Source organism: Ambystoma mexicanum, chromosome 13, assembly GCF_040938575.1.
Source record: "Ambystoma mexicanum isolate Mex_15411 chromosome 13, UKY_AmexF1_1, whole genome shotgun sequence".
Classification (NCBI taxonomy): domain Eukaryota; kingdom Metazoa; phylum Chordata; class Amphibia; order Caudata; family Ambystomatidae; genus Ambystoma; species Ambystoma mexicanum.
The window spans coordinates 823,138,963-823,152,445 of NC_090938.1; positions in this window are offsets into that span (position 1 = coordinate 823,138,963).

The window sequence follows — 13,483 nt, forward strand, 5'->3', positions numbered from 1 at the left end:
TTTTGTCCAGGGAAAAGGTGTGGAATCTGTTTGATCCCAGTGTGGGAAAAATTTTAACTCTACAACCAATGTCTACAAATTGTCTTTTCTTACAATATAACCCACATTTTTAATACATACATTAACAATTGCTTCCTTCAAGTCATTTCAGAATATAGTTTTAAATTTTCTCCACCCCTTAGGCTTCTGATAGCAAGTATTTCTTTGGCATAGTTTGGGGTTCCATGTTCAACTTTACAAGGAAAAAGGTTTAAAACGCTGGCTTTCTGGTAGAGGTGAGCAACGGTATTGTACCCATTTTTGACAGCTGTCTTTCCATCAGTATCTTTAAAGGGGGATTTTGCTTGATAACATATGATTCTTGCTGATAATGTATTGATGTGGATTCTTGCAGTAGAGTAATGTGGAACACCCAACAAAGAGGTTGGATCTTTTAGGTGCTTTGTGAGCCATGGTTTTAGCACATTTTTGACAATCAAGAAAACTGATTCCCAACAGCTCGGTGTTTCTTTTGGCAATCAGCATTGCTATTTCCAAGTGGTTTCAGGCTATTTGTGGGTAGCCCAATGGTGGTTTTTGGCAGTGATTTCCTGTGGTCACTAAGATAGGCAAAAGTGGATGGTGGCCTGTTTTTCAGGTTTTCACTGCACATTTTCTGGTGATTTTGAGCGAGCAGCATGCTTTCCAGTGGCCATTCTGATGTTTCTGCTGCCAGCGATGCACCGTGATGTTGCAGGGCTTGGATGAGTGGGTTGATACATCCCACAAGCCCCCCTCTTGCGATGGCCGTTGGACTTTCATCGATGGAACTTCGCAAGACTGGGATGTCAGCCTCATCTCTCCGGATTCCACAAATGCACAGTTCATCGACTTTTCCTCCATCAGGGGTGGATCTCTTGGTTCTCCTCGCCAGTCCTGATGGGAGTATTGAGCGATACCCTGGGCCCTTCGGATCTTTGCTCCCGGTCCCCAGGTCGTCCTTCTTGGTCAGTGTCCATGGTTTCTCTCTCCTAGGATGACAAAGCAAAAAGGCAACCACATATTTGTAGACATTTCCCCACCACTATTAATGTAGTGGGGCGGGCATATACTTTTTATAAATCAGGATAGATTTGTATTTTTATTATTGTATTTTATAGACTATATGTGGAATATTTTAGGGTTGGAATTTTATGGATCTGGAGTGGCCCCCTCTGGGGTTTCAGAGGACTCCTCCAGTTGCTGCAGAGTGTTCCTGGGATAGCAACACTTTAGCTGATTAATATGGACCCACTTATCTTCCCCCTCTGCCAAACTGCCTTTGGGGATGCAGATCTTGTAGGCGACTGGTGAGGTCTTGTCTATAATTTCAAAAGGTCCCTTCCAGGTAGGCAGAAATGTTCGCTGTTTGGCCTGGTTCCCTTGGAAATTGTATAGGTAAATCCCGTCTCCTACATTGTATTCTTTCCTGGTAGTCTTTAAGTCATAGTGGGTCTTCATGCTATCGGCTGATCTTTCTAGATTTCGCTGAACATAGGCAAAAGCGTGTTGAAGGTGTTTTCTTAAATTTTCAACATGCTCATGAGTTGTGGAGGCATTGATCGATGTCTGCTCTTGGGTCCTGTAAAGCAGATGCTGGGGAAGCACCATCCTGCGTCCAGTCATCAACTCAAATGGTGACATTTTAGTTGCAGATGAAGGGGTATATCTGATGGCCATTAGGACAAGAGGTAATCGGATATCCCAACTTGGCCCAGAATCTGCCACAAACTTTTTTAAGAATGCTCACAATGGTTTTGTTGTAACAACTCCACTGCACCACTAGAGGCTAGCCAGTAAGCAATGTGTAGCTTCCTTTTAACCTCAAGTATCTCCCACATCTTTGTCATTACTTCGCTGGTGAAATGGCTACCTCTATCTGACTCAATCCTTTGGGGTAGTCCATAATGCGAAAAGATGTGATTGATCATCAGGGCAGCTGCTGTTTCTGCCTTGCAGTTTGGGGCCGGGAGACATTCCACCCATTTAGTAAATAAGCATGTCACGGTCAACATGTACTTATTCCCCCTAGAGGAGCGAATCACGGGCCCAATAAAGTCGACTTGTAAATCTGACCATGGCAGTGTCATCCCCCTCTTTTGGAGAGGCGCACCGTGTGTGAGGGATGTTGGCTGAAATTGTGCACACACAAGACACCGCTTCAAGTATTGTTTGAGGTCCTGCCCCATGTGTGGCCAGTATGCAACCTCCCTTAAGATTTCAAGTGTTGTATGAAACCCCCTATGACCGGCTGTGGCCGCATCATGGGTGTGACTTAACATCAGGCTTCGGAATGAGGTAGGAACCACCCACTGATCATGGCCAGCTTGGAATTTCCTTATCAACAAACCGTCTTGGATTCGGAACATTTTTGGACATTTCATCAGCACTCTGAGGTCCTCTTTCCCAATGTAATCGGTATACGTCAGGAGAAAGTCCTCAATGTGTTGATACCATTTACCAATTATTGGATCCCCTTTTTGAGCCATAATCAAATCAGCATCTGGGGTCTCCTTACTCCATTGTGCAGTTGAAAGACCATTGTGAGCACTTGTCTGGGACCTAGTGATAGCAGTGACCTGGATTTCCCCCAACAGGGACTCAATCTCTATCAGATCCCCTTGGATGGCCCGTTTTTGGCCAGCTGATCAGCTAAGTCATTTCCAGTTTTGTCTGGTCCCTCTACTTTGGAATGACCCTTGATCTTTTTCCAATAGATGGTCATCCCATTCGAGGTGACCAGATCATCAATATTTCGAATTAACTTCCCATGTTTCAAGGGTTTGTTATTAGCACATAGCATGCCTCTGGTTTTCCAGTTAACCAGGTGCTCCACGAACCCGTTCCGTACATAATCTGAATCTGTGATTATTACCAGTTCGTAGAGTTGATGTTGGACATCAGTGAGGATGGCTTGATGCACAGCCATCAACTCTGCCCCTTGACTACTTCGGGGACCAATCTTGTACCCAGCCGAGGGTTCTGGGACTCATTCACCCATGCATTCCCTACGCCGGCCACAAATTCTTTTTCCCCGTTGTTGTCAACATGGTAAGAGCATCCATCCGCATAGACAGTGGACATTCCCTCACACTTGACTTCTTCAAAGTCTTTGTGTGGGGAATTAAGGTATGCCTCCATGTTGTCCTTGATTTTTAGACTTTAGTCCTCGAGACAGTTTTCTCTGGCACAATAATGCAAGTCAGCCAGACCTTGCGCGAGGGGACTCTTCTTGTTGTGGCCATACCCTGACCTCCACAGGAAAGCCTTGCATTGACAGAATCCAGGAAGTAATTCGGGAATTACTCACATTTCCGGCCCGGATTCTGTCAATTTGGAGAAATTGCAGAGGCTGGTGTGGAGTCTCCACTATGATGTGTTCCCCCTGGATAAACGGGCGGTAATTCTTCAATGCCCACACCGGTACCAGGAGTGCCTTCTCACAGTCGTTGAATTTTTCCTCCACAGAGGATAATGTTTTACTTGCATAGGAGATTACTTTATTGACCTTGTCATGCTTTTGGTATGATACTGCAGTCAAGCATGTATTAGAGAACCCTGTCTCCAAGAAGAACTCCTTGTTTCTGACAGGGTAAGCTAGGCAAGGCGCTTGTGAGAGGCTTCTTTTGAATTGTCTTACTGCCTCGGATTGTTCTGAACCCCATTCCCACTTGACCCCCCTTTCAAAAGATGAATCAGGTGTCTGCTGATCTCTGCGTAGCCCTCAATGAACTTTCTGCTGTAATTAGTGTGTAATTGTGGGGTCCTCCAGTTTGTGGAGTGCTTTCACTTTCTTTTCCTGGGGACAGAGACCCTGAGTAATCTCATGCCCCAAGAAATTAACATGGGTTCTACACCACTGTGCTTTCTGAAAGGAAAGTTTTGCTCTGGCGGCCCTCAACTGTGTCAGAACATAACGGATCTCCGCTATGTGTTCCTCAACAGTTGAGCTCTTGATGAGGACATCATCTACATAGGCCAGGTTACCCCTCTCACCCAGGTCGGGCATGGCCTTATGCAGAAAAATGTTGAACTCATTGCCGGAGTTGAGGTATCCAAAGGGAGTCCGGGTCCATTTGTACTGCTGGCCCCCAAAGGTAAAAGCCAGCTTGTATTGGTCCTCCCTACTGACAGGCACAGTCCAGTATCCATTGGTCAGGTCTATTGCAGTGAATACCTGTGACGCCTGGATCTGGGCCAGCCCTTGGTCAATGTAGGGAAGAGGCCATCGGGAAGTATGGACCCGTTTGTTGAGCTCCCTAAGGTCAGTGCAGAGTCTCCACTGGCCGTTTGGCTTCAATATCCCCAGCACCGGATTATTGAAGGTGCTGTGGACTGGACGGATTATCCCACGGGACTCAAGGTTCTTAATGATTTCAGTCAGGGACTCCATTGATGCGAGAGGCAAGCGATATTGCTTCACAAAAACTGGAGTCATACCAGGGTCCGTGGGAATTGTTGTTGTGTGGATGTCGGTGCGACCACAATCATATGAGTCCACCGCAAAGAGATCTTGAAAATCCAAGAAAACTTGTTTCAACTTTTGCTTCTGCTCCAGAGTCACACAGGCATAAGATAGGTTGACTCTCTCTTCAACCAACTGCCTGAAGCCTGGAAAGACTTCTGGTTTCACTATCTCAGCGGCCTCCTCCAGCTGGGTGGAGAAGTCCCTGGTCAGAGTGCTGATTTGGACTGGTGGCTTCAGGTGGGAAAGGCAGCCCTCATGGACCTGGAAAATCACCTCATCCTTTCTGAAGTCACACTTGCATAAGGGCAGGAGGTGTACACCAGGAAGTTCCCCCCATGCCGGGTGAAGTTCCTGTCTGGTGTTGTATTGTCATGATATGATATGATATGATATGATATGGCATTTGTAACGCGTCTATACACAAGTGTTTCAAGTGTTCATCACTGTCACTGTCAAAACAGTCCTTGGGGATTTGTCCTAACAGTTAATTCCCTAAATCGATGGAAAAATGTCGGTCATCAATCACCATTGCAATAATGGTGCCTGCAGCTAGAGTGATACTCTTTAAATCGTTGTTATCCACCTCTATTGAAATGGTGTCATCTTCTATATTGACTAGTGGTGTTGGGTTTACCCCCAACCCTTGCTGTTGGAGAGAAGCATTCAGATGAATATAAGCATCAGGGTTTTTCAATTTTTGTCCTTGTTTAACTTTCACTTCCAGGGAGAATTGTCGGGTCCTTTCTGGAATGGTGACTTCCTCTCCAATCTGAATTTCAACTGCAAAAGGTAGCAATTGAGCTGACCTAAATGCTTTCTCTGGATCTTCAAAGCCATGGAATTATCTGCTAATCGGGACCGAGCTTTGAAGTTTATTAGGTCCAAACTAATGGCAAAGCGATTGAGAATATCACTGCCTAAGTAAAAGGCGGCAGTGACGTCTCACACGACCCAACAATTATGGACTATGCTCTTGTTGCCAATGGAGATTTTGAGCATACACCTGCTTGTCAGGAGATGTTTGGAATTGGGTGCTTCCAAATCCATTTCCCATTTTTCTATCAGTTTGAAAGTGGGAATGGCTGGATCTTTTGGGAGTTGGTGGAACATGGCTTCGCTGTTGAAGCTCTTACCGTTGTTCACTCGGACGAGAACAGAGACCTTCCCATCATTTAACTGAACAGGGATGAACAACAGCTCTCCAATTTGCTGAACATCAGCCAGGCTCTGAGCTGATTTCACATCTTTCTAGACTATTGGAGAGGGACTGTCTGATTGTGGATTGGTAAAGAATTTCAGAGTGTTTCCTTCCAGTGTGGAATACCACCTGAGACTGGAAGGAAGGTTGATTTTCAGAAATAGAGGGCTCCCCCCATCACCAGTCTGTTATCCTACTGCTATTACTGTCACGTCTGGAATTTGGTTGCTCTGGAAGTGAAATTACTTGGTCAGAATTTTGTTCAACCATGTGGCATGTGCCGTTTAAACTAACATGGTTGACACTCTGTTTTAATTTTATTGGTCGGCTAGTCTGGGTCCAGAGGACCTTGTTTACCCAATCTATTAGGGGTGAGAACCTTCTCAGGAGGTCATTCCCTAGTAAACAAGTGGTGCCCTCTGGAGTCACTACTATGACCGGATGTTTCACCTTGTGTCGCACAATTTTAATGTCCAAATCCGCAGTCCCCTCGACGGGAATTTCCTTCCCGTCAAAGTTCTGAAGTTGTCCAGGAAGAGAGGTGAGAGGAATTTGGTATTTCTTCCCCCTTCCTGAATTTAGTTCATCAAAGGCCTTTTTGGACAGAAGGGTAGCTTGGGATCCATTGTCCACCAGTGCCAAAATTGTACCCTGCCCCTGTACTTGTACCGGGGCATAGTATCTTCCCTCCTTCTCCGCAAGGGGGCACAGATAATGCACATTTTTGGACAATTGGTGGGCTCATTTTCTGGTTTTGGACATGGAGAGAGAAGAGATTTGGGCAGAATTCTGTGGAGATTCATGGTAACCTGCATAAAAAGTTGGCAACTGGAGATAGGAAAAGTTTTGAGTTCCCCTGGTTCCGGTTCTGGCCCCCACCACCCTTTTTGGAGGCAGTCAGCAGGATGGGTTTGAACCAGGGGATTTTGATGTTGTTGGTTCTGGGATGGGATGATGGGCGGCGCTAGCTCAGTCCCCACATCTACCCAGTATGCATTTGAATCCCTTGGGACCCATTTCTCTTTGGGAGGAGTTCCCCCATCTCTGAAGGAGAAGATCCTTTTCCCAGGATCCTCTGAGGATCCCTCTCCCTCTAATTGGAAGATCTGTATCTCCTCCACAAAATGGGTCTGTTTGGGTCCTTTGTTTCTCCTACCCCCCTCTGTTCCTTGGGTGTCAGACTTTCAGGGGCAGGAGATTTTGTTTCCGGTTCCTGGGTTATCAGGGGCTGTTCACAAGTGGGGAAGGAAGCTTCCTCCAAGGCTTTGCACCCCACTTCCCCTTGTGCCTCCTCCCTGGGAACCGGTGGGTTGGCGGGGTGCTGCCCCTGTCATTGTTCTGGAGCACCAGGTCCAGAGTTTGGGGGCATTATGTGCCGACATGCTCATATGAGGGTTCTGTTGAGCCCTCAGCATGTGACCCAGATCCTGTGCCATATTTTGGACCTGGCGCTCTAACTGTGAAATCCGCTCAGGCTAATACGGGGTTCTGTTTTCTCCCCTGGGATGATCCCGGGAAGGGTAGCTATCACTTTTCCGGTAGTACCCCAGGTTGGGAAGATTTGAGTACCCCTCCACCCTTGGCCTCCCCTCTCCCAGATTAGGTTGTCTGGGCTCAGGGAATTGGGGAAAGAAGGATGTATGATTTTGGGGTTGGAAGTTCTGTGGGTACCCGGGGAAAAAGTTCTGCCCAGGATTTGGTGAATTTCTGCCCTCCTGGGCGAAGTTAGGAGGGAAGTTCCCTGGGTTAGGTGCTTGGTTGGATGCCCCCCCTTGGGTTTGAGGAGTCCATACATAACCCAGGATGGGTTGGTTTCCCTTGTAACGGGGACTTACAAAGTCAGGGGAGTGAGGGACCCCATTTGTGGGACTACCTCCTTGACTTCTTGTCTGTGACTGGCCCGAGGGCCTTCTGGGCTTGGAATTATTCTGTGCAGGAAAGTATTTAGGCCCCCCCATCTCCAAATCCAAAATGGGGGCAACCTTTACCTCTGCCACCTTGGCAGCAGCAGGGGCGCTGGTCGGTTTGGGGTTTTTCTGAGCATTATTTTTATTTTCTATGGGCTTCTGCACCTCATAGATTCGGGTGGCTTGTTCAATGACCCACTCTAGTGACCTTTTCTCATGAAAATCTCTCACTAGTTGGGTCATGATGTATTTGGGTGAAGCATGGAAAAATGTGTTTACAAATTCTTTACTGTCCGTGCGCACCCTTTTGGTAGTCTGCGCAAAAAGGCACACTTCAAGTCCTGCACACATTCTTGTGGGGCCTGATCCCCCCCCCCCACATTGCAAATTGTAGGCCGCCTTGCGAGCCTCTTGGGGATTTCTATGAACAGAAAAGTGCTTTAAGATGGCCGCCCTATATGTGGACCATCTTGAATGGTTTTGGTCCTCCAGCCCCGCAAAGAAACTGGAGTATTCTGGGGAGAATGTCCATTTTTACGTACTGAATGCAGCTGCTGCTGTCTTTCAAATGGAAAGTCTCCATCATTTGCTCAAAGAGCTCCAAGTGTTCACAAACAGAATACTTGGAGTTCTTATGATAAGGAGTGATGACGCTCCTTACTGCTTTGATCTGTTTTAAGGGGTCCTTAAGCAAGGCCCTTTTGCCTTATTGGCCTTCTTGGCTCGGGTAACCCTGGTCCAATCATCCTCTGACTCAGAAGCACTGCTCCCAGAGGTGCCCATCTGATCTTCCAGGTTTTCCCAGATTCTGGCAGAATGTGGGGACCGAGTCTCCTGTGTCCTGGGACGCTCAGAGGAGTCTTCTGATTCCTCCTTGCTCCCAGGATTTGATGGGTACCCCCCCACTGACCTAACTGGGCAGAGGTTTTCAGGATGCACTTAGTGGGCCTACTCTCCTGGGGTTCCCCACTAAACTTCACAGTACGTGGGTGCCCATACCCAGATGCCCGCCGATCCATGCCTGGGAGTTACTGGTCCGTGAGTCCTATATTTCTGACTGGATAGTAATCTGCCATCCCTGTGGCCCTGGGCTCATTTGCGCCAGCGGACATGGGGGTGGCAGAGTCCAGGGACTGGGAGAGATGAAGGCCTCTGGTACTAGTGTACTAGTGTTCCTCCACCTCTTCCTATTGCACCAGTAACAGTACCTCCATTGCATTTGCCTGCCCCCCCTCTTCCAAGTGGTCTAGTACCGCTTGTAGTCGATGAGGGTGCGGGGTCAAGGGTTGTCACTCATAATACCATATCTCCAGAAAAGAAACATGAATTGATTGCATGGGCTAAGCATTGTATGGAGAGAGATGATCGAGCTAATGTTTTTGCCACACTTTCTAATATGGATAATTTTCCTGAGAAAAATGTTTTCATTCAAGGTTTAGGGGTTCATTTATGTTTAATGTGGGGCAAATTAAATAATGCAGATCTCCCACAAGGATTGCGAGATCTGAACACTGATTCCAGAGACACTGTGGAGAAAGTAAATGAGCATGTTGAGAGGATATTTGAGTATAGAAAGGAGTTGGAAAGGTTACAGAATGAGGATGACGAGGAGGAAAGTATATATGTACAGAAACGGTTCCTTCTTTGTCGAAAATCGATATCTGAGGAAGTACGAATTTGTACGAAGGACGCGCTTAGATGGATCTCAGATATGTTGATAACTCCAGTTGAGGTATATGACACATACAGTCAGTATACGCCAGAAATGCAGAGGAACGTGATACAGGTAATGATAGAGTACCTACAGGGTGATTGTGTGAAGAGAAAGATTAGTTGTCCCATAGAGTTATAGAGTATTTATAAGAGCTTTTTCACTTGACACTTCTTCGGCTGCTTTAGCGCTCGACTTAGCTCTGTTGCTTAGTAAGCGTTCGGAGTTGCCTACTTCTCAGTTGCCTGTGAGAGGTTCATCCGACATTTGTCCCAAAGGTTGAGATTGCGGCCGATGCTGCGGCGGGTATAGTTGCTGTGAACGTTCCTGCACATTATGTATCACAGTTCGTTCATGTCCCGTTCTCAAGACAGGAAGTGAACACTATTAGACAATCCATTCCTGACATTAGGAAAAATCTGACAGAATTCTATGAAGAAATAGAGTCTGTCTTGCAGTCCTCAGTATTCACCCTGGGTGACATTGATTTGTTATTTCCTGTACTCCTGCTCGTAGATTTGTGGAAACAAGTTAGGGCTATAGACGACATACCAGGGTTGGGAGATAAATGGGCTAACATAACTAGACTTGATGGAGAAAGGCCAGCTGGCGAGAGACCACCCCAGGTGATACTAACTTTGCCTGATAGAATCATTGCAAAATTGAAAACTATAATTCCCGAAAAAAGGATTATCTGGGACAAGCTTACGGCCTGTGTCCAAGGGAAGTCTGAGGGTGCTACCGAGTTCTTTAATTGTTTCGAACAGGTATTCTCGGATTTCAGCGGACAAGACTTAGGCACAGAGTCTGGGAAAAGATTATTTGTGGACAAATTTGTGCGTGGGTTGCTGCCAGACATCCAGTCACAAATGATGTCTTCTGAGAGCGCTTGGCAGGCGAAGTCCCAATCAGAAGTACTGCACATGGCTCAGTAGTACGAGAATCGTGTCAATAATGAAAAAGATAGAGTTGAGAAGCGAAAAGGTGATTTAAAGACTAAAGTATTATTACAGCAAATTGTTAATGGCCCCAGAGGGGGTAGTTCGCAGATTAGAGGTCAGTATGTTCCACAAGGGAATGTGCCCTTGGGTCCTGTGAACATTAACCAGTGTGCATATTGTCGACAAGTGGGTCATTGGCATGGACAATGCCCCGTCCTTCGACAGAGATCGAATAACACATTCACAAATATGGGTAGACGATTCAGAGGTCACCCGGGTGTAAGGGGCCCTGGTAGAGGTCAGTTTGCACAGGATCCTCAGCAACCTTTTTCGCAGGATAATCATACTCCGAGTGTGGATACTAGAAACATATTTGATCATCCTTCTGCTGCTTACTTCTCTGAAGAGCTTCCTTTTGATGACATTCTGTTTCGTTAGGATTGCCGAAGCAGGGTTTGGAACCTAAGTCTATTCCCGTTAATCAGAAAGGTCCCTATTTTGAAATGGTAATGGGAAATAGGAAACATCTGTTTTTGATAGCTACTGGATCACAGAAGTGTTCCATTGATCATTCTCGGGTTCCAAACATTCCACTGTCAGGGCAAACCAATGTTTCTGTAGGGTTTTCAGGCACACCAGTTGTTTGTCCAGTTTCTTCGCCGGTACCTATTTCTTTGGGTCCCTTTGCGGACCACTGTCCTTTTCTGTTGACTTCGAATTGTGGAGAGAATGTGCTGGGGTTGAATCTGTTGAAAGGATTAAATGTGGTAATTCATTGTTCTTCTGACGGAGTGCGTTTGACGATTTCACCACAGCAACTTTCTGTCTCTCAATTCCTAAGCAGACCTTTGCCGCCAGAATTAATTGATGTACCAGAATGCCAATGGGCAATTGACGACAATGATGTCGGTGTTTTACAGATTGAGCCTGTTAAAATAGTCTTGAAACATGGAATTAAGCTGCCACGCATTCCACAGTATAAGATTTCAGTTGAGGGCGAGCAAGCTTTGAAATGCATTGTTTCCGATTGTGTGCATCGCGGGGTGATTGAGGAAATTTCAGGTAGTTTGTGCAATAATCCGATTTTACCCGTGTACAAAAAAGGCGATAATGCAATTCCATTCCGTTTCATAATTGATTTACGTGCCATTAATAAAGTCGTCGCTCCGCAATTTCCAATTGTGCCTGATGTGACCACAATATTAACCATGATTCCAGCTAAAGCTACTTACTTTAGTGTTGTGGATCTGAAGAATGCTTTCTTTAGTATTCCTATACACAAGGACAGTAGATGCTTGTTCGCGTTCACCTTAGGGCGACGCCCGTTCACATTTACTCGTGCCCCTCAAGGTTACACAGAGAGTCCTAGCATCTACAGTAGGGCTTTGAAAGAACAGCTTGACACTCTTGAATTGCCCTCTACTTGTACATTGCTTCAGTATGTTGATGACTTGCTTTTAGCTGCAGACTCTGAAAGTGCCTGTAAGGAGGGCACTGTGTTGTTGCTTATTCATCTAGCTAAACATGGTCACAAAGCTTCGCTTAAAAAGTTTCAATATTGTTGCCAGGAGGTCGCCAATTTAGGCTATTGCCTGTCAAAGGAGGGAAGAAGATTGACACCTGAAAAAATAAAACACATTTCTGGCATGTCTGTCCCAAATACACAGAAGGAAGTTAGAGCCTTGATAGGTATGGCTTCTTACTATAGGTTGTGGATCCCAAACTTCTCACTAGTGATTAAACCGATGTTGGCTTTGACAAAGAAGGGCATTTCTTCGCCATTGCCATGGAAGACGGAACACCAGCAATCATTTGACCTGCTCAAGACTGCATTGTGCTCGGCACCGGTTTTGGGCACACCAAACTATAAAAAGGCCTTTGTGTTGTTCGTGCATGAATGTGATGGATGTGCTTTGGCTGTATTAACACAGGAACATAGAGGGAAGAATAGGCTGTGCGGTTACTTTTCTTCTGCCCTTGATCCTGTAGCATGCGCTTTGCCAAGATGTCTGCGAGCTGTCGCTGCTGCTGCTGCATCTGTAAAACAGAGTGAGGGAATGGTCCTAGGCCATGATCTAACCCTGATGGTGCCTCACTCTGTAGATGTTCTACTGAACAGAACCCAAACGCAACACCTCACTTCCGCACGGTTGACGAGATATGAATTGATCTTGTTTGCTCCTCACATCCAAATTAAGAGGTGTTGTGTTCTTAATCCGGCTGAACTCTTACCTTTCCCGCAAGGTACTGCTTGCGGTGACAAAGAGTCACATGACTGTCTGTATACTACCAAACAAGAGACAAAGGGTAGAATTGATCTGAAAGATACTCCTTTGAACAATACACAAGGAGAACTGTTTTGTGATGGCTCCTGCTTCAAACTTCCAGATGGTACATCCATAGCTGCTTATGCAATCACCACATTGAGCATGGTCATGGAAACCAAGAGAATCACGCATAACTCTGCGCAGGCCGCAGAGATTATAGCATTGACCCGAGCTTGTGAACTTTCCGAAGGGCTTGCAGTAAACATACATACTGATAGTCAGTATGCCTTTGGGGTGGTTCACAACTTTGGGAGACTTTGGTCAGAGAGAGGGTTCTTAACTTCGCATGGCACAAAGATCCAACATGGCTCCCTAATAGTACAACTGCTCTTAGCGCTGGCGCTCCCTACTCAGTTAGCTGTCGTAAAATGTGCAGCACATCGAAAGATTATAGATCATATAAGAAAAGGGAATGCTTTCGCTGACCAGATAGCTAGACAAACTGCCACCAATCTCTTTACGGAGATGTATGTTTCAAGGGAGACTGTAAATGCCTATGAAATGGACGAGGGTGTTGGGTCTGCACGGGATATCCAAGCCGATGCCACGTTAGAAGAATCCAAGAGGTGGGCTGAAGGCTTGGGGAAACTCGATGATGATGGGTGTTGGGTGGACATAGTTGTAGGGAAATGGCTACTCCCTGACGCTTATGTGATGATGATGGTCATTATGGCCCATGGCCCTACACATATATGTGCCCAGAAAGTGACGAAAATGTTAGAGAAAGTTTGGGCAAATGACAACATTTCAAAAATTGCCCAGCGCTATGTTCAGGACTGCATGATTTGCCTAAAACACAATGTGGGAAAGGGGACATCAACTCAAGGGGTAGTTCTGGGCCACCTTCTGTCCCCTTCAAAGTCATTCACTTCGATTTTATTGAAATGGAACGGTGCAACAATATGAAGTATGT